This window comes from Lissotriton vulgaris, chromosome 4_1 (genome assembly GCF_964263255.1).
Source record: "Lissotriton vulgaris chromosome 4_1, aLisVul1.2, whole genome shotgun sequence".
NCBI lineage: Eukaryota > Metazoa > Chordata > Amphibia > Caudata > Salamandridae > Lissotriton > Lissotriton vulgaris.
The window spans coordinates 548,300,060-548,322,146 of NC_141691.1; positions in this window are offsets into that span (position 1 = coordinate 548,300,060).

Sequence of the window (22,087 nt, forward strand, 5' to 3'; positions counted from 1 at the left end):
CATACTACTCTTCAACATTCTTCCTAAATGTAACAATGTGAGACTCACTAGGAGAACGGCTGTTTATCTTTCCTTTCAAAATGCTGCCAACAATATTTTCTGAATGGAAGACACCATCTTGTAGCATAAAGGGCCGAAAGGGGTTCTGGTCTGGCCGATGGTTGGTGGAGACATTTTGACTATATCTTGGACCTGCCCGGCCTCGCCCAAAATGGCGCCGGTATAAATGGGACTCGTAACTCCTTGTTGTGTACTGGTTGAACAACCTTGATATCACGAGATATGAATGCAGTTTTGATGCTCATGGCGGGCGGGGACGAGAATTGATTGAATATTTCGACATCCCTATTGATATTAAGTTCTGATGTGTTATTGATTACTGTACTATTGAAAGTTCGAATTAACGTCACCCATGGTACTTTCACGCAAATGTATATCTAGATAACTTTTTTGTAAGTGGCCCTGTCGTATTTTAATTACAAAATGTACGTCCACCGATTCCGCAACTGTTAGACACCTTAGTCCTTGCAACCTAATGGCTCGCTCGTTACGTTCCTCTATAATGTAAATGTCTCCTCATCATATACGATTTCAGTTTGCTCCGTGGCCGGCCCACGTGGTTATAGGCCCGTATTTGTATACTGACATTTTCACAATAAAGGTTTTTAAAACAAAACATGGTAGTAGTATTTACATTGGTATAGTTTTTACTTTTAGTCACTGTTTTCGAATCAGTAAAAGGCAAGTGAAATAAAGCAGTACAATTACATGACGGATAAAAGGTATAATATGTAGGAACGCAGTAAAGATAAATGGTCAAGGGCAGTTGTGTTTTCCACTCCTGCAACATAAAGTGATCGATAAGAATCTGATAATCAGGCGTATCGGCGACTAAGACAGCAGGCCGAGTCTCTTTTACTCAACGGCTCCGTCATGGAACGAAGAAACACCCTTTTTCTCGAAAAAGGAATATATTTTACTTGCAGGACAGTTGTAAATTTTCCGGGAAAGTACATTAGCCTGGAATATTATAACATATATGTTTTAAAAAAAAAAGTTCGAAATCAATAAAAAGCGTATTTTTTAGGTCATATGACCAAGCTTTTCATTATTAAAATAACAAAAGTAAAATGAACCAATAAAAAGTTTTATTAACAAGTCACATGACCTGTTATGCTTACGTTACGCGCTGCGCGCCGCGCCCCGGATCACCTCCGGGTGCGCTAACGCGGCGTGTCATATTTTTTTTTTTTTTTTTTTTTTTTTTTTGGTTTTTGTATAGCGCGTAGTCACCCTTGAGTATCCCAGCGCTGAAACCTCGAACTCCTAACGGGGGGCACAGGAAACATGTGGAGCGGATCAGGGAAAAAGGAGGGTTTTGAGGGATTTTCTAAATCGAAAGAGGTTTGGCTCGGCTCTGAGGTTTGAGGGGAGAGCGTTCCATTTTCTGGCCGTGTTCACCGAGAATCTGCGGCCGCCTATGCGGGATTTCTTCACCCTGGGGACAACAATCAGGTTTCCTTGTTCGGACCGAAGCGCTCTCGAAGGTCTGTATGGAGTGATCCAGGTGCTCAGAATGGGGGGACCCGAATTGTTCAGGACCTTGTGTGCCAAACAGAGGGCTTTAAAAGCGACTCTTTCCCTTACGGGGAGCCAATGAAGTTTTTTCAAGGCAGGTTTGGCCGAAGTTCTTGCTGGGGTGTTTGTGAGCAGGCGGGCTGCGGCATTTTGAGTTTTTTGTAGTGTTTGCAAGGTGGCCTCCGGCGACCCGAGGTAAATTGCGTTACTGTAATCCAGCCTTGCTAGCACTAAGCCTTGAATTAATAGAAGGCGGGACTGGAATGGGAGTAGGGGGAGGACTTTCCTACATGATCTCAGGAGCCCATAGCAGATGCCGGCTGTTTTCCTGGCCTGTGTCCGGAAGGTGAGATCTGTCTCTAGCCACACTCCCAGACTCTTGACCTCTGTTTTAGGGGAGGGGGGGTCACCCATACATGCGGGCCAGATGTTAGGCGGGAGACTCGGGGTTTTGTGTCCGAGAAGCAAGATCTCTGTCTTTGACCCGTTCAACTTTAGGTCGGAGTCGCCCATCCATTGATGGACAGTGGACAGGCAGTCATGCAGGTTGGAAGGCTGTATCTTGGGGTGGGAGAGGGTCACCACCAATTGAGTGTCGTCAGCGTAGCTGACGATCGTGACTCCAAAAGGGGCGACCAGCTCCTCCAGAGGGGCCATATATACGTTAAAAAGTGTGGGGCTTAATGAGGAGCCCTGGGGTACTCCACATCGGAGGGGGATTGCGGGAGACCGACTTTCTCCTTCCCAGACTTGAAAGGAGCGTCGGGAGAGAAAGGATGTGAGCCATCTCAGCGCACTGTCTTGTACGCCAGTGCTCTCTAGGCGTTGGACTAGGACCTGATGGTTGACAGTGTCGAATGCTGCGCTGAGGTCCAGGAGGACCACTGCCACTGATCCTCCTGTATCCATGATTTCCCTCGCTTTTTCTACGGCCGCCAGGAGGGCGGTGTCTGTGCCCTGACCTGGTCTAAAACCAGTTTGGGAGTTCTTTAGGCGGTGGTTTGCTTCCAAGAAGTGGGACAATTTTTTGTTTGCGAGCTTCTCCGCGACCTTACCTAACCAGGGGAGGAGCGAGATGGGTCGGTAGTTAGATAGGTCCGTGGGGTCTAATGACGGCTTCTTCAGCAGACCTTTAACAACGGCCTCCTTCCAGCTTTGTGGGACTATTCCTTGGGAAAAGGAGATGTTGATGAGGGCCGTGAGTCTGGCTGTGATGGTTCGTGATATGTTTTTCATGAACCGTACGGGAACTGAATCACTGGGGGCTCCGCTTTTCGTGGCTGCTAGAGTGGTTGCCACTTCTTCTTCTGAAACTGGTCCGAATGCGGTTAAACAAGGGGATACCGGTTTGTCCATGGGGTTTCCAGACGTAGGGGTGCAGTCCTTAGCGATTCCCGGGGTGGTCTGATTAGTGGCAGGTAGAGAGGAGAGGATTTTCTTGATTTTACTATCAAAGAAATTAGCCAGGTTAACACATTTCTCCTCGGCTGCTTTGGGGTCCAGGGGTGTCTGCGGGGGTGCTGGGACATGGAGAAGTTCCTTAAGTATGGAGAAAGTCTCTTTTGCAGAGCACGAAGAATTTTGTATTCTTACCTCAAAGAAAGAGCTTTTCGCGCTGAGGAGGGCTTGTTTATACGCCTTCATGGCAGATTGATAGGTGTTTTTGTCTGTCGCTGTTTTATTTTTCCTCCATGTTCGTTCCGTCTTTTTACACTCTTTTCTAAGAATATTCAAGGCTGGGGTATACCAGGGAGCATGATTAATCCTCTTTACATGTTTCAGTGAGGGTGTTAATGGAATAAGGCTGTCTAGGGGGTTGGTGAGCCAGCTGTTAAATTCCCTATCAGCGATGTTAGGGTCAGCTGCAAGGGGGCCATCGGAATCCCTGAGCTTCGCTTCCCATTTTTCTGGATTTAACTTGTGCCAGCGTCGGGTTAGAATCCTGGTTTTCTGTTTGGGGACACAGGCGGGTTGATAGGACCAGTGCATAGGGACCAGAAAGTGGTCAGTCCATGGGAGGGGGGAGGGGTCTTGGGTTTGGAGATTCCTGATATTGGTGAAGACTGGGTCTAGGAGATGACCTTTCTCGTGGGTGGGTTTTGCGTTCAGGATCTGGAGGTCAGCTGACGCGAGGTCTGCTAGAAGATTCGCGGCGGTGTGATCTGCCGGATCTAGGAAGTGAAGGTTCAAGTCTCCTAGCAGAAGAAAGTTAGGTGTCGATATTGTTTTTAAAAGGATGTGATCCATCAGAGTGTTTGAGAAATCACCTATTGAGCCTGGTGGTCTGTAAACCAGAAGACCCGATAGTGAAGTGGTAGGCGAGATCTGAAGGGTGAAATTACAATTTTCACAATCCTTGACCGTACCGTCGGTGATCCTGCAGCTAAAATGATCTTTATAGAGAATGGCGAGCCCGCCACCTCTTCCCACTGGTCTGTTAAGACAGCAGATTTGGTAGCCTGGGGGGGTTGCATTGACCAAATCTGAGCCGTTGTTGGAGGTCAGCCATGTTTCGGTCAGAAATAGGGCATCTAGCGAGAGGGTTAGGGTGAGGAGATTTACCTCATGTGAGTGCTTTACTAGTGATCTGCAATTCAGAAGGCCCAGTTGAAGCGTGCTGCTAGGTTTCGTAGTTTCAGGGGTATTGCAGAGGGGACATCCTGTGAACGGGGTGTCAACCTTCAGGATGAAGTCACACTGTGGGTTTTTCTTTGTATTCCAGAGACGGAGGGTGTCTGGGGGGTAGGATAGAAGGGGCTGTGCATCGGGCATAGTGACAGGTCCTAGGGCCGTCTGGGCCCGGACGGGCCCAGACGGGCTTGCCTTCGGCGCGCTGACGGCGCGCCCGCTGCGCCCGTCCGCTGCGCGTCCGGTAATTGCACATTTTTGAGGAGTGGAAAATGGGCGGGTGGGCGTGGCCTCAAAGTGGGCGTGGCCTCTCTCCCTCGCCGAGAATGGCGGCAGAAATGTTTGTTGCTGTTTTTAAAGTTGCAGCGAAGGGGTCGCTGTTTCGGCGCTTCTTGGCCCGCTCCAGTGGTGGTAGACGGGTGAGTGCTGGTTAAAATTACAGAGAGTTAAGCGTGACACAGAAATGCAATAATAAGTTTTAAAAAAGTGCTTTCTAGTCTCCCGGCTTCCGCCTCAGGAGTTTTGAGATTCTGGTGAGGGGCGCTGGCGGCAGCGTTTATATACCGTGGGCGGCGGGTGGGCGTGGCCTCAAAGTGGGCGTGGCCTCTCTCCCTCGCCGAGAATGGCGGCAGAAATGTTTGTTGCTGTTTTTAAAGTTGCAGCGAAGGGGTCGCTGTTTCGGCGCTTCTTGGCCCGCTCCAGTGGTGGTAGACGGGTGAGTGCTGGTTAAAATTACAGAGAGTTAAGCGTGACACAGAAATGCAATAATAAGTTTTAAAAAAGTGCTTTCTAGTCTCCCGGCTTCCGCCTCAGGAGTTTTGAGATTCTGGTGAGGGGCGCTGGCGGCAGCGTTTATATACCGTGGGCGGCGGGTGGGCGTGGCCTCAAAGTGGGCGTGGCCTCTCTCCCTCGCCGAGAATGGCGGCAGAAATGTTTGTTGCTGTTTTTAAAGTTGCAGCGAAGGGGTCGCTGTTTCGGCGCTTCTTGGCCCGCTCCAGTGGTGGTAGACGGGTGAGTGCTGGTTAAAATTACAGAGAGTTAAGCGTGACACAGAAATGCAATAATAAGTTTTAAAAAAGTGCTTTCTAGTCTCCCGGCTTCCGCCTCAGGAGTTTTGAGATTCTGGTGAGGGGCGCTGGCGGCAGCGTTTATATACCGTGGGCGGCGGGTGGGCGTGGCCTCAAAGTGGGCGTGGCCTCTCTCCCTCGCCGAGAATGGCGGCAGAAATGTTTGTTGCTGTTTTTAAAGTTGCAGCGAAGGGGTCGCTGTTTCGGCGCTTCTTGGCCCGCTCCAGTGGTGGTAGACGGGTGAGTGCTGGTTAAAATTACAGAGAGTTAAGCGTGACACAGAAATGCAATAATAAGTTTTAAAAAAGTGCTTTCTAGTCTCCCGGCTTCCGCCTCAGGAGTTTTGAGATTCTGGTGAGGGGCGCTGGCGGCAGCGTTTATATACCGTGGGCGGCGGGTGGGCGTGGCCTCAAAGTGGGCGTGGCCTCTCTCCCTCGCCGAGAATGGCGGCAGAAATGTTTGTTGCTGTTTTTAAAGTTGCAGCGAAGGGGTCGCTGTTTCGGCGCTTCTTGGCCCGCTCCAGTGGTGGTAGACGGGTGAGTGCTGGTTAAAATTACAGAGAGTAACACATAACGCACATATAACGCATTACGCGACAACGTAGGTCAAGAATATAGTCAAAATGTCTCCACCAACCAGCGTTCGGAACACAACCCCTTTCAGCAGGCCAAAAAGTTCTGTAAAATGACAACAGAGGGGACAGGCAACAAGAACCATCAGTCAAAGAGGGGAGGGCAAGTTCTTCTCTACCGGGTCATGTTGGGGCGCTACCGGAACTGATCGAATTGGTAGTCTACAGTGTTTCTGGATGTGTCAGACTAAAGCTGGCTTCAGCATGAGAGCACTACCATCTCGTAGGTCCGTCGTGGCCATTCCACGAGTAAACATGGCAGCCGCTCCCCACCAGAAGCCTGCGGGGGTCGGGGCCCCCAAGACTTTTGTAGAATCTTCACGGCTGAGGGGACGCTTTCGAGAATGGGACCCAAGCCCTATCAGGGAAGCGTCCGAGTTCCATGGTGTCCCAGGGCCATTTTAGTGGACCACGCCCAAATCTGAAGAGCCGGCCGCCATTTTGAGAGTCCTGTGGCAGTCGCTTATCGTTGCATCGCAAGAGCGGGAGCAACTCAACTACATGGTGAGCGAGACGCTGTAGTCGCAAGAGCGGGCGGTAAACAGCTGAATGGCGGAAGAGGCACAGTGTAGCAAAAGCGGCCGGAATGGCAACTAAAATGGTTAAGGGGCGCCCCACTACAGCGTGTCTTCAGGTCAAACGGATTGTGGGACAAGGTCCAGAATAGAAGAGTCATCAAAAGGCAAAAAGTTCCGCCGGACCCTGGGAGCCGGCCGCCTATGTCGGGGGCGATCTCAGGCTAAACCGGTGCTATAAGACTTGGGGAGGGGGTCGGCGCCAAGCGTCTTCTCCGAGTCTGTGCCATCACACCGCCCCTCGGGGGCTTCCGTCAAGCGGTTTAGGGAGGTACCATATCACATTGTTTTCAAATGCAGTCAGGTCCACAAACGACACTCACTTACTTTGAGAATAGTGATGCTGCAGTAGGTGGAAATAAGCTTCAGACAGTGTTACAAGCGCTGCTCAGAACTCTGAACTATGGCACCCAACATCCAGAACTTATGCCATTTGAGAATGGCAGTGACATTGAAGCAACTCAGGGACCAAAACCATTAACGTACTTTCACGTATGAAAATCTTACTTGGGGAGGGGGCAGGAGCGAAGCGCCCCCTCCCAGTCCGCGCCACCACACCGTATGTTGAAAATCTGAAGCCATCGTTCTACAAACTCAACCAACCTTGGATGGAAAAATCTAGAAAAATGTACAAACTGAAAACCAGTTTTGGTCTGCATAGCATCAGTAGCAACGCTTGCTATCAGAGTGCATGAGTTTCATGCTCGATCGATTGAGCTAGCCGGATCGGGCAATAAAAAATATAAAATAGTTATGTAAATAGTTATTTAATAAAATGTTTTACCCTGTTTCTTTGCTGGTGTGTTGTATATATTTTTAATATTTGCATAGGGTTTGTCGTTATTTTGGGCGGGGTGGGTGACGGAGCCGAACTGTCTTGCAGCCCTCATGGTGTGGAGCTCAGTTCATCTCACTATTTTCGTATTTCTCATGAAGGGTTGTTCCTAATATTTCTATTTTAGCGAGGTCAAAAAGAGATCCAATTAGTGGCCTACTGATTTTGCTCGATTAATTGTATTTTTTTACACGATTTTTCACGATTTTTCACTATCTGCAAAGACTAAACAGAGTATTGCGACTTTGTGCTTGTTTGTAAATAGAGAATGAACCAAAGAGAATCAATTGTAAAACAGTAAATGCTTGGATAACAATCAATCAAATGGAGAGACAAGCAGGCACGACGGATTACAACAGGGGTAAAGGCCTGCGTTAACTACTCTTCACTATCTGCAAAGAGAGAGTACTACTAAGAGAAAAGAGGGGAGGGGGGCAGCGTTCAAAGCACATCAGCGTGCATAAACACGAAAAAGTTTTTACCTATCACGTACTTGACATTTTACAGCTTTTGATATTTGCTATTAAAAAACCAATGAAATTCACTGAAAAAACCATAGGTTATAGGCCATATATAGTTAGGAATTTGCATTTACAAAACCTTGAAAATTCACTGAAAAAACCATTGGTTATAGACCATATATAGTTAGGGATTAGCCTTTTCAAAACCTTATTTTACTCACACAAAACCATTGAAATTTCATATATAGTTAGTTCCACTAACTATATATCGCGCACCCGCAATCCACTGCTGATGATGTCACATATTACATCATTCATTACATGGTTAGTGACATCACTGATGACATCACTGATGACATCTCAAATGACATCACTGATGACATCTCAAATGACATCACTGATGACATCTCAAATGACATCACTGATAAAATCACTGATAACATCTCATTTGACATGACTGATCACATCACTGATGATATCATTCATGTGATAATACCATGAACCTCTTCAGACTCTAATATAACCTTAGATACAACCAGTGTAAACAGACAGTCACAGACTGTCACTCATCCATGGAGTTACTCACACACCTAGACAGTTATGCAAAAAATCAATCACACCTCCATTTTCTCAACTATACAGTTATACACACCTTACTTATTCAAACATATACTAACACATATTTACTTTACTCTCTTATACAATCCCTGATACATGTTCACAATGATCCATACAGCCACTCACACATTCACTGGCTCTTATGCACAGTTATTTATATATGTCAACTCTCACATGTACTGTGTTTTACATATGTACTTACTTTGACATGTAGCACTGAGATATCCATTCACTCACTAATACACTCATGCACAGTCAACCGCCCATACAGCTGTTTCCACATGCACTTTTGAACCCATACATATAGTGAATCAACTACTCACACATCTATGTACAGAGTCACACACCTCCCAGCCACCCATACACACACACTCAGTTTCCCATACAAATACTTGGACAACCAATGAATAACCCATACAGTTACTCATATAGCTACTGATCAACATATGCAGCAGTTTGTAGAACAACAGATATAATGATGCACAAATTAAAACAGTTTAGTCACTAACCCATGCACTCAGTGAGACACATTTAATCACTCACTCATACAGTCAGTCATGCACCTACTAAATCCTTCATCCAGACACTTATACATCCACTCATTCTTCAATATGTAAGACATATTTTAACTTTACAGAAACATACAGTCACTGAATGTTGTCATCAGTGATGTCATTTGAGATGTCATCAGTGATGTCATCAGTGATGTCACTAACCATGTCATGAATGATGTAATATGTGACATCATCAGCAGTGGATTGCGGGTGCGCGATATATAGTTAGTGGAACTAACTATATATGAAATTTCAATGGTTTTGTGTGAGTAAAATAAGGTTTTGAAAAGGCTAATCCCTAACTATATATGGTCTATAACCAATGGTTTTTTCAGTGAATATATATATATATATATATATATATATATATATATATATATATATATATATATATATATATATATATATATATATATATATATATATATATTCAATGAAAAAACCATAGGTTATACTCCATATATAGTTAGGAATTAGCATTTACAAAACCTTATTTTACTCGCATAAAACCATTGAAATTCCATATATAGTTAGATGCGCTAACTATATATCGCGCACCCGCAATCCACTGCTGATGATGTCACATATTACATCATTCATGACATGGTCAGTGACATCACTGATGACATCACTGATGACAACATCCAGTGACTGTATGTTTCTGTAAAGTTAAAATATGTCTTACATATTGAAGAATGAGTGGATGTATAAGTGTCTGGATGAAGGATTTAGTAGGTGCATGACTGACTGTATGAGTGAGTGATTAAATGTGTCTCACTGAGTGCATGGGTTAGTGACTAAACTGTCTTAATTTGCGCATCATTATGTCTGTTGTTCTGTAAACTGTTGCATGTGTTGATAAGTAGCTATATGAGTAACTATATGGGTTATTGATTGGTTGCCCAAGTATTTGTATGGGAGACTGAGTGTGTGTGTGGGTGGCTGGGAGGTGTATGACTCTGTGCATAGATGTGTGAGCAGTTGATTCACTAGATGTATGGTTTCAAAAGTGCATGTGGAAACAGCTGTATGGGCGGTTGACTGTGTGCATGAGTGTATTGGTGAGTGAATGGATATCTCAGTGCTACATGTCAAAGTAAGTACATATGTAAAACACAGTACATGTGAGAGTTGACATATATAAATAACTGTGCATAAGAGCCAGTGAATGTGTGAGTGGCTGTATGGATCATTGTGAACTTGTATCAGGGATTGTATAAGAGAGTAAATATGTGTTAGTATATGTTTGAATAAGTAAAGTTCGTATAACTGTATAGTTGAGGAAATGGAGGTGTGATTGATTCTTTGCATAACTGTCTAGGTGTGTGAGTAACTCCATGGATGAGTGACAGTCTGTGAGTGTCTGTTTACACTGATTGTATCTAAGGTTATATTAGAGTCTGAAGAGGTTCATCGTATTATCACATGAATGATATCATCAGTGATGTCATCAGTCATGTCAAATGAGATGTCATCAGTGATGTCATCAGTGATGTCATTTGAGATGTCATCAGTGATGTCATTTGAGATGTCATTTGAGATGTCATCAGTGATGTCATCAGTGATGTCACTGACCATGTCATGAATGATGTAATATGTGACATCATCAGCAGTGGATTGAGGGTGCGCGATATATAGTTAGCGCATCTAACTATATATGGAATTTCAATGGTTTTATGCGAGTAAAATAAGGTTTTGTAAATGCTAATTCCTAACTATGTATGGAGTATAACCTATGGTTTTTTCATTGAATTTCAATGGTTTTTTGAAAGCTAATATTTCGATCTCTAAAATGTATTTTTCTTTAAATCATAAAATATATTGTACATTTTTTTTATACAATTTTTTTTTTTTTAAATTGTTCCGCTCCTAGTCCGCGAACTAGTCAGCTTCCCGTTAGCTGAATTCAAAGCCGCGACTTGGTGCGCGAGCCGGTAATCGCTCCTTAAGCGTGACTGTTACGTTATCATGATGTTTTGCGTTGTCGCGTAATACGTTATCCGACGCGCCAAGTTAGCGGACTCGAAAGCGGATTGGATAGCGGCGCAAAGCGCGAAACGTAAAGACAGCAGGTCATGTGACTCGATAATAACACTTTTCATTAGTTCATTTCACTTTTGGTTTCCTAATGATGTAATACTAGGTCATGTGATCTAAAATTAACACTTTTCATTGGTTTAGAACTTTGGCTTTTCCCAAATGATGAAAACCCCTCCTTCTTTCCTCACTCTGACTTTCATCTTGATGAGAGAAAGACCTTTGTACAATCCAGGGAAATGGCTTCTGTTGTAGCTTCTGGTAGTGTTCCCCCACCACCACCTCCACCTCCTCATGGAAAGAAAGGACCACCAACTCAACCAATCTTTCAAGAAGAGGAAGAGCGGGAAGAGGAGGAAGAGTCTGAATATTTGCCTGAGGAGCCCAGGAGATACAACAGGAAGGAAAATTTCATTTGGCAATTTTTCAAATTTCCACCAGGGCAAAAGAAAGTGAACGCCAGGTATGTCTTTTGCCGAATCTGTGACGAACGTCTTTCTAGAGGCACGGATAAAAAATATAGTTATGGGAATTTCACTATGCACAGACACATGAGCAGGTGGCACCCAAATAACTACAGTGCAGCTCAGCTTCGAGACGAACAACAGAATTCACCAGCAATAGCCAGAAGATCGGTTGTGCCAGAAATAACGGGACCTGAAGCAAGGGAGCTGATCCCAAATATTCAAATGGACATGGGGGAAGTCAAACAAGTTTGTATGAGGTGCAATCAAACATTATGCTACCGCGAAAGTAGTATAACTCTTATCATTAGAGCCATCAAAAATCATGTATGTCCAAAACGCCCCCAAAAATAAATTCTTCTTTTTTTTGTTGCTCCTGTTGAGCCCTCTTCGATGAATCATTTTTGTTTCCCCCCCCTCCCCCCAAAAAATAAAAAAAAATACAAAATGTTCAGAAAAAAACAAAAAAATATAAAAAATGTTCAGAAAACTAATAAAAAAAAAATTTAAAACAACAAAAACAAAAAAAAAGTTCTTTTCAGAACTACCTCCCCATTATTAAAAAAAATTGGTAGAATTCTTTGAACTCTGCCAAGCTCTATTTCTATTAGTTCGCTCCCAGTTCGCTATCCGGTACGCGAACTTTGAGCGCACCAAAAAAATTTTTTTTAAAAAAGGAACAGTAAGTATAAGGAAAGAAAACAGACAGCTATGTTACTATAAAGATAGCTATAGGGAGTAAAGAAAAGATACTGTGACCCGCAATTCACTTCTGATCATGTCATATATTACACTATTTTTCACATAGTCAGTGACATCATCAGCAGTGGATTGCGAGTAACAGTTTTTTTTGTTTACGTCCTATAGCTGTCTTTTTTGTAACATAACTGTCTGTTTCCTATCCTTAAACTTACTGTTCGTTTTTTTAACGAGATAACAGATATGCCCAATTATTACATCATTCATAACATAGTCAGTGACATCATCAGCAGTGGAATGCAGGTTAAAAAAGTAGAAAACATTTACCTTATAATTCTTGTTAATTTTTAACGAAAATTTTTCATACATTCAATCTGTAAAAGAGAGAACAAACATTTCCAAAAATATTAAAACATGTATTTAAAAATTAGAAAAAAGAAGGGAAAAGGTTCAAGAAGAAACACTTTTTAAACAACTTTGACACTTATATAAACCTCTACTTCTCTACGACCCCTACACAATCCTAAATATATTTATTTTCAACAAACAGTATCTTCATGCTGATGAAATGAGGCCTATTTTGAAATATGATGCTTCTTTTGCATTGCTTATGTCTCACAATAGTGATGCCATAACAGCGCAAAAGAGATGTGAAACCATCATAAAATTGTGTCTAACATTTAAAATGATTATTTTAGGATGCAAATAAGATGTGTGCTTTCAAGAGCTTTCTTTGAGGTGAGGCCTCTTTTCTTTTTTTTAAAAAAAACAGTACCCAGAAGTACAGCACTATAAGTATTAAAATTGACACTTACAGAAGACTCAGCTTACCCATATGTACCTCACATTTCTAAATGTATATCATAAGTACAAAAACGATAACATTAATTATACATGTTAAATGGTTTATTTTTGCTGTTCTCAGAATGTATCAAATTTCACTTAAATCAGTGACTTGAAGGTATTCATCATATAACAGCGGGGAAAAAAAACACAATCAAAATGACTGTGTTTAAAAAACCCATACAACCTAAGAAATCTGATTTCAAAACTCCTTAAAATTGACTTACTTTCAATGACGTCGAATGATCTCCTATAAACAGCATCCACTCTGTTGTGCTATAAATATTTTCAGCCCGCTACTTTCTGAAAGAAAACCTCCATCGATACGTAAAATATGTTACATAGAAAAAAAAACTTCTCTCATTCTATCACATGTTTCCACTAGGCCAAATCATGTTGCCGCGATTCGCAAGTCTTATATTTCTTCCAATCAAATCCCGACATTTTCTATTTACGCAACTTTCAAAAATAAAATATTTGAGATTATTTTCACAATCCTGGACTACTAATATCTTACTCTTCTTTGTCACTCATGTTCTCCTTTTCCTATGACACTGATACTGCTTACTATGAAGCAGACCTACTTGCATCAGGTTTATATAGTTGGATTTTTAATCTAGACAGCATTGCAGACTTACATTCCCTCTACTTAAAATTTTGGTTTTAAAAACACCAGGTAAGAATTTTTAAGGTCAAACGGCAATTTTTTTTTTAAAGTTACAACGGAATCATTACAGAATGACCAGCCGTTTCCAGACTTTAAGTAAGCTGTATAATGTCCTGATGTTGTTGATGGACCTTCATGATAGATAATTGCTACAGTTACAAAAGTCCTCCCTGATATTGACAGCTGAGAAGCCACAAATTTTTTTATTAAAGTTGACAATTTTGATCCATCAGGCCTACATCGTTGGATCATTAAAATGACATACTGGCTATATCTACGTATAAATAATGTTGACATCATATCACATTTACATTGGCTACACTCCATGTTGTGATCCGCTGCATTTACTAGCTTATTAAAGGAGACTGATTTACTGTCTGGCAAAGTTAAATATATAAATCTTTCTGAGTCTACACTAGTAGTACTTGATACCATACAGTTCTCGCAGTCATGCTGCCATTGATAAGAAAGCCCAAACAGGTGATCTACATCTACACCCTCATCTTGCAATACATCAAGCATATACATTAAAAACTCCTGAGAATCTTGCTGATTATTTTCAGAGAAGTCTGTTTGACCTGAACATTCATCTAACAGATAACGAACTTCAGACACACTTTCTACTTTTGTTCGATCAGTGCTACATTTCTCTAACACAGAATTCAACAAGCAGCATAAACTTTGCTCCGAATTGAACACAATCTGTTCTTTTAAACTCTCTAGTGAAAAGAGAACATTAACCACTACATTTGCATAGCAGTTGACACCAGAACTGTTTTCAAATTGAAAACCGACAACATCTTCAACAGAATCCACTTTCTTTCTGCTAACAACTTTCGGTTCATTGACTTTTAGTCTTTTTGCAACAACCTCCCTACTATTACTGATATTTCTACGTTTCTGGCCTACCACACGTTTCTCAAACAAAGGATATTGAGGCAAATGTGGCGCATACTCTCTTCTTAACCTATTGTATTCCTTAACACAATCTAGATCCGCACAAATGTTTGTGACATCACAGTCAATCAAGTACAATCCCGATAAAGTTCTAACTCGTGACAATGCCACATATGCCATACCCTCCTTGAACACAGAACTGCCAATATTCACCAATGCACAGTCTACACTTAAACCTTGCGATTTATGGATTGTCACCGCATATGCCAAGCAAACAGGAAACTGTTTACGGCGAACATATAAGTCTTTAACAAGCAAAAACCTAGCAGAACAACGACCAATTTGCTGTACTTCCTCAATGCCATCAAATTTAATTCTTAAAAATTCGATTCCATCTCTATTTTTGTATTTCTCCAAATCAACAACATTACCCATTGATCCATTTACTAGACCTCTTTCTACATGTAAATTCCTTCTCAAAATGATTCGGCAATTTAAACACACATTCAAAGTCTTTTCAAAACCCGCTGTTTTAGATATAGTCTTCTCTAATGAATCCAATTTTGATTTTAAATTGTCTGACAAAATAATTGTTGATCCCATGTGCTCTAATTTGTCGATAGCTTCAAGTTTCACAATCTCTTGCTCTTCTAAATTCAACATTTTATTGTTGAAGATGGCACATTCTGCAAGAGTTGGCATGAGACATATCCCGGACTTCTTCTCAGTAATTTTCTGTAAAATATTCTCAGGCTCAATCTCTTGTTTGGGATATAAATTTGACAGTAATCGTGCATTTAAAGCTTCTCTCCCATGCTCGGTCACTTTTCCAATTCTAATATCTTGTAGAATATTCTTGTAATCTTCATCCTTTGCCTGACGCATATTTTCATGCAGTTCTGCATAATTGAAGTTTAACCATATATTGACGTTGCCAATGCTCCCTAGGCACTTCCTGGTATCTTCATGTGTGAGTATTTTGAACACAGGTTGACCTTTTACTGGTGTCAGCTGCAGAAGATCTCCGAAAACAATGATGTGTTTGCCACCAAATAACACATCATATTCAGTTTTAAGTACTTCTTGCATTCTCAAATGCACAAAGGCAGGCATGACATTGGAAACCATGCTTACTTCGTCAATGATAAGTAGTTTCATTTTCCTCAAGACTCTTGAAACTTCACAGCAAGCATCCCCAGATAACTTGTTGTATTGTAATTTGTTGTCATGCTCCACCGGCAGCATCAGTAGACGATGCAAAGTAATACCTTTAATGTTATGTGCTGCCAGCCCAGTAGGAGCGGTGACAACACAAGACAGCGATGACTTAGTCCTTTCCTGCAAATAACAAGAAATTGCTTTAATGAGGAAACTCTTTCCAGTTCCCGCTTCTCCACTCACGTACAGTCGGACAGGCTTCAACGACGTACATGAGCACTCTTTCTTCTCATGACTTAATCCATGATCAATTTGCTTGGTAACTTCATCATATATTTTCCTCTGCTCAACGTTGAGTTGTTTTTCCAAGTCTTCTAAGTAAACTGAATCCTCCTGAGCATGTGCCATGGCTCTTTCCACTTCATTCATAGCAGTGGCAGCTTCATTTTCGATAATAGGTCCTCCAAGTAGATCTTGACTCAATGAAACAGAACTCTGACTGTCCTGAGAACTGTCTCTGGCAATCTCGGCTGCAATCGTTGCTTCCTGCTCAATTTCCAAAGTTAGCATTTCTTGATATTTAGGAAAAGCAGGACATTCTATGGACTCCTTGGCTGCATTAAAAGAGTCTTCGTAACAGAGGAAATCTCCAAGCAGTTCCTCTTCTGCACGCCAAGGCTTGAAAAGTTGCAAAAGTGCTAAATAGAAAAACTCCTTTCTTTCTGGAGATTCACCACTCAATTTTCGATGGTTTACTAATTGGCATTTTCTTTGCTTGACCAGGCATCCCTCACTTCCAATTACAGCATACACTCCTTTCTCAATATCTTCTTTGATGTTCCTCTTGAATATATAATTTTGGAGAACCTCATATAGACAAACATTCTCAAGGTGACTGCTTCGATTTGGATAATATGTATCCAACATGTTGGTCTTCAAAATGTCGGTACTGTTTGGCTCCTTTTCCGCCAAATACTCAATTTCCCGGACAGGTTTTAGAACTCGATTTCGCGTTGCAGCAAGACCAAGACTCGCCCAAACGATACTCCTAGATTTGGCATAGAGACTTGCTGAAGACAATCGATCTGAACATTCGTAAGCTCCGATTTCTCGATGCGACAACATCTTCAGACTGAAACTATACAACTTCTTGCTGAGGCTCTTTTCATGGGATATGTCCTCCCACATATCCTTCAGTTCTGTCTTTTCTTTTTTGGTGATGTAAGATGTCACATACCGAGCCACAGCAATGCAGTTGTCACCCACAAACTGTATATCCATGTTAGCATTCCACATGGACAAAATCACTGGGTTGTAGTCATTGATGTACTTGGACTCTTCGTTCCTTTTCAAATTGTATGTATTTTTGGGTGATTTCCTCGTCACATTATGTCGTAGTGAAGACATCAAACTGTTCACTTTTCCTTTAGAAATCACCGGCCGTGGAAAGTTGAAACGACATTTGGTGTAGAACTTGTCCTTGTTTCTGAATTTACGACGACAGTACTTTCCACAACGATGGCTTTGGAAACGTAGAACTTGTTCTCTTAGGCTTTTCTTCTCCGTTGCATTTGGAACAGCACACGTAGAATACTGTTCTATGAAATTCATCACTAAGTCATCGGGATCTGTTCCAAATTTAGGAGCATCCTTGATCCACAACAACATATGTATATGAGGAGCACCTCTTGCTTGGTACTCCTTTCTCCAAAAGAAATCCAACACCTCTCCAAGAGGTGGATTCTTCTTATTTGTGATGAAAGACATCATAGCTTCAAATTTATGATTGAAGTACCTGCATACATTCACAGGATCCAAAGAACACAGTTCTCCAGGTGTCTTGAATTCAATGTTTTCAATATTTCCATTTGCTTCTCGTAGAAATTCAAGTAAGTCTTCCCAGCCATACTCGGCACAGCTCAGAGTGAGGAACCATGTCGGAGTTCCTAAGTTCCTCAGCATACATTTTAAATCACCATGACGACGATACCAATACTCATTAGTACCACGCTGACACGCCATGAGATTAATTAAGTGAGAATCCAAAATACTATCTTGGACATTAACTTTATGCATAAAGTCTCTTGCCGAGATATTTCGCATCTGTATACCACTTTTCAAGATGTGGTTCACTGCATATGACAGTCCAGACAGATCGCTTTCAAACAGGAGATGAAACAAATAGGGAATGCATTGACGAAACCTAGGATCTTCTCCATACAAACGTAAAGTCCGGTATTCAGACGCAGGAATTTGATGAGATCGCTCATCATATCTTCCTCCTCGACCTGTGGGAAATAGCTGTGGGAAACACCGAGCTTCCAAACTTTCCTCCCAAACACTAATGGGACTCCCTTTGGCTTGTTTCATTTGAAACAACTCAATAGCATTCCCCATGACTTCCTTGGAATGTAATGGATGAACACTATAATGTTCATATATTTCTTCACTTTTAGAGGCCTCTACTTTCTCAATTTGCCCAGCACACAAATCGCTATCCTCTTCATCACTTACTTCCTCTTCTGCAACATACACATTCTTATAATACTTATTATTTTTCTTCAAATACACTGTTGCCTTTTTGACTTTCCTAACATCCACTAAATCTTGCCATATTTTCTTATTCTTTGTCGGAACTCCATTAACCAAGATAACCAGAGGTTCCTCTTCCACTTCTTCTACTCCAATTGTGTTAATGTTTTTATTCAAATCTAAAGGCAAATAAACAACTCTTCCCTTTAATCCTCTCTGTAAATCTGCTGGAGGCAACTTCCCTGTCTTTGGTTCCATTCTTACAATAGCCTGAAAGGGATGAATACTTTGAATCAAAATAGATTCATAAGTATTTAAATCCTTCAATTCAGAAGGAATCTCAACCAATTCAAGATTATTATGAACTGCCCTAGCAGGCATCTGGTTTTGGTTTAATTTATTACAACAATAAGTACACACACGTTGATCCGATCCCAAATCAAAATAATTTTCTACCATCAAATATGTGGCAAAATCCTTCCATTCACTATTATTTTCCCTTTCACTTTTTGCATATAAATCCACTACCTTAGTCTGATTCTTATAATAAGTACGTCGACAACAAACACAAGTGAAATTAGGCCTCTTACTTGATTTCATCTGAAACGTGGCAATTTCCTTCTGAAAATTATCTGTACTGTAAACCTGTACATTATCTTCCACATTACTCTCTACTTCAGGGTCAATTTGAACATTCTCATCTTTACTACTAAAGTAACAAAACTCAATTTCTTCACAAATATTCTTCACATCTATTTCAGAACCATGCAAAAGAGCAGCACATAATTGTTTAAGCATAATTGCTGGACTCTTTGCATAATACAACATTCTCACTAATTTTCTCAATTTATTATGATGCACTGCTAGCATCCTGAAATGATGAAAAACACTCTGGCATACTCTCCTGGAAAGACAAGCCAGTGAATGACCACGCAAACCTGTTATTTGTCTCACTCTGCAAGGATCTAAATCTTGCAACAACTTCATTTTCTGCTTCAAACTTTTCTTATTAAATGTCCGTATAAAATCACAAAGCAAATTGATGGAAACCTGTCGCACACTGCAAATAGAACTACACTTCCAAATGTACACAGGAGCCTTAGGACGTCTTCCTAAAACCTCATCACTTAGCGCCTCTTCTGTCTCTGTTGTCACAAGTTTTTCTTTTTCAACTGGACAACCATCCTTCACTTCATAAGCTCGACCACTGGTGTCAACTGCAAACATCAAATCATTATCCTGAAAATAACTCTCCTCATTAAAAAATGCCTCAGAACTTGAACTATGCATCCATTCTCCGGAAAAAACTTCACAAAAGTTGCTACGATTTACTACTCTCTTCCATCTACTGTTTGTTTTAAAATCAGAAATTACCTTGCTTAGTTTCCTAATTCTATTGATTACCAAAATAAACAACTTTCGCTTAATTTCAAAAGCATGATCAATAATTTTCTCGACATTTTTCTTCTTCTTATAAAATGCCGCTTTCTGTTTGCATTTCTTAATATTTCTTAATAAATTAACTATTATCCGATTACGGAACATTCGTTGTCGAATGTCCCTAAACTGTTCTTTCCTTCTACTATCATGCACAGAGTTATCTCTTCCTCTACCAGTAACATTTTTCATGGGTCTTTTCTTTCCATTTAAATTACTCTTCTTTTTCTGAACTGAAACATTTGGGCGAGAAATACTTTTTTTACTACAAATATTTTTTAAGAAAGACTTGGTGCTCTTACCCGGAGCTTTCTTGGTGTTTTGATAAGTATTTAGGGAAGAGGACTGGTGCAATAAAACATCACCGTACTGTCTTTGACGTTTTCGAGCCTTTATAATTCTATTTTTGGTAGGCATTTTCCAAACTATGAAAGAATCTGCAGTTGAATCTGTTGAAAAATATAATAAAAAATGTTAATAACCACTATTACCAAACAGTAAATGAATAACAGTCATCAAAAACTTAATGCCCTTCTTATTATTTAACATAGCAAATCAAGGCATATGACTGAGTATGATGTTATTTTTCTTTTTTAAATGGAAAGCGTTCTTCATGGTGCAAGTTTCTTGTAAATACGCTCCCACCTGCGAAAAGGAACTTAGCAATGCAAAGCTGCTTGGGTCCCCAGTGTCTGTCAACATTCTAAACAGTCCGGAGCGGCCGCCATCTTATCTCTCGGTAGGATCGAGAGAGAAGAAAAGGTGAAAAACGAAGGGGAAATTTAATAAAATGGGGTAAAGTATACCCCAGTTGACCCCCTAGGAATGTTGTTGGAATTTTTTAAAGGGTCCCCTGAGGAAAATAAAGAAATATATATTTTTCACGATAGAACCGCTTCCCAAACACCGAACTGGTCCGCAAACTGCACGAGAATACGCCATTTTGTGCGTCGTTTTAATTAAATTACTAGGAATAAGGAGGTGCGGGAGACGTATCCTATTTCCTTATATTTTCTGAGAGTGGCTGAGGAGTCTCATATATGTTGATACATGTGTTCCAGCGGCTGTGCGTGAGCTTTTTTTAAATTCTTGCTGCGTGACGTCTGTTAACGTTCGATTCGAAGGAAATCAGGAACTGTTGACCACCAATTTCTCAGTACGATAAAATCTTTTGAGATATATTATCAAGCCTGTGCGCTAAAATTATCGCCGATAAAACGGCGACAATGGGCTTGATAATATACTCTGTGAAATTCCAATCGAAGCCCATTTTAGATGTCTTCACATCTAGCATGTACTTCGATTGGAAATCCATAGAGCATATTATCAAGCCCATTATCGCCACTTTATCGGTCGTTTTCGGCTGATAAAGCGGCGATAATTGAAGCGCACAGGCTTGATAAAATACCACATTGTTATAAATGAATCCTTATTGAGACACAATGTCTGCGCCAATTTGCCTTTTTTACAATGCCACAATTTTGTCGTGCACGGCAGCCATTTTACATGCCAGGCTGGTCTCAGCCTATCACCTAGCCCTGCGAATGTAGGGAAATATTATCAAACCTGTACACTAAAATCTATTTCTATATCACTACAGACAAAGCCACAATTTAAAAACACAGCTTTCTTCATCATTTTCTCCTTAGCAATAAAAAGCGGTAGCAATGCATGAATATCACGCTGAAAAGTCAGCGATATTCATGCATTATCCTGCAAATGCTCTTAGCCATGTTATCCACCTCCTATTGGATAACATGGCTAAGAACTGCTCGCAAATGCGAAAAAAAACGGTCGCAATGCATGAATATCACGCTGAAAAGTCAGCGATATTCATGCATTATCCTGCAAATGCTCTTAGCCATGTTATCCACCACCCATTGAATAACATGACTAAATACTGCTCAGAGCCCCATGAGGAACGCTTTCCATTTAAAAGAGAAAACATATCATCATAGAAAAGAATCGTTTTTAAACACAGCATATAAATCAATTGTATACCTGCATTCAAGAGGAAATGACTGAAAATGTCCTTGAGACACACGAAAGCGTTTTCTGGAATACCCTAGCACCATTTTTCCGACATTATTAACATGGCTATGTAACTCCCATAATCAAAATCTAAATTTGCCAAGCGCAGGTGAGAACGTATTTACAAGACACTTGCCCCATGAGGAATGCTTTCCATTTAAAAATGAAAAAATAACATCAAAGACACTCAAATGCCTTATAAATATGACCCAAAACAACCTATGAAACTCTAACAGTACATATCCAAAATTTAATTGTTTTCAAAATGGTTTTTAAAAACAACATATCTGTTTCAGCTTACATAAAAGACCATGGAATGCGCTTCATATACAACAATACCTTGAGTTACTACATGCCGGAATCCTACACCGAATC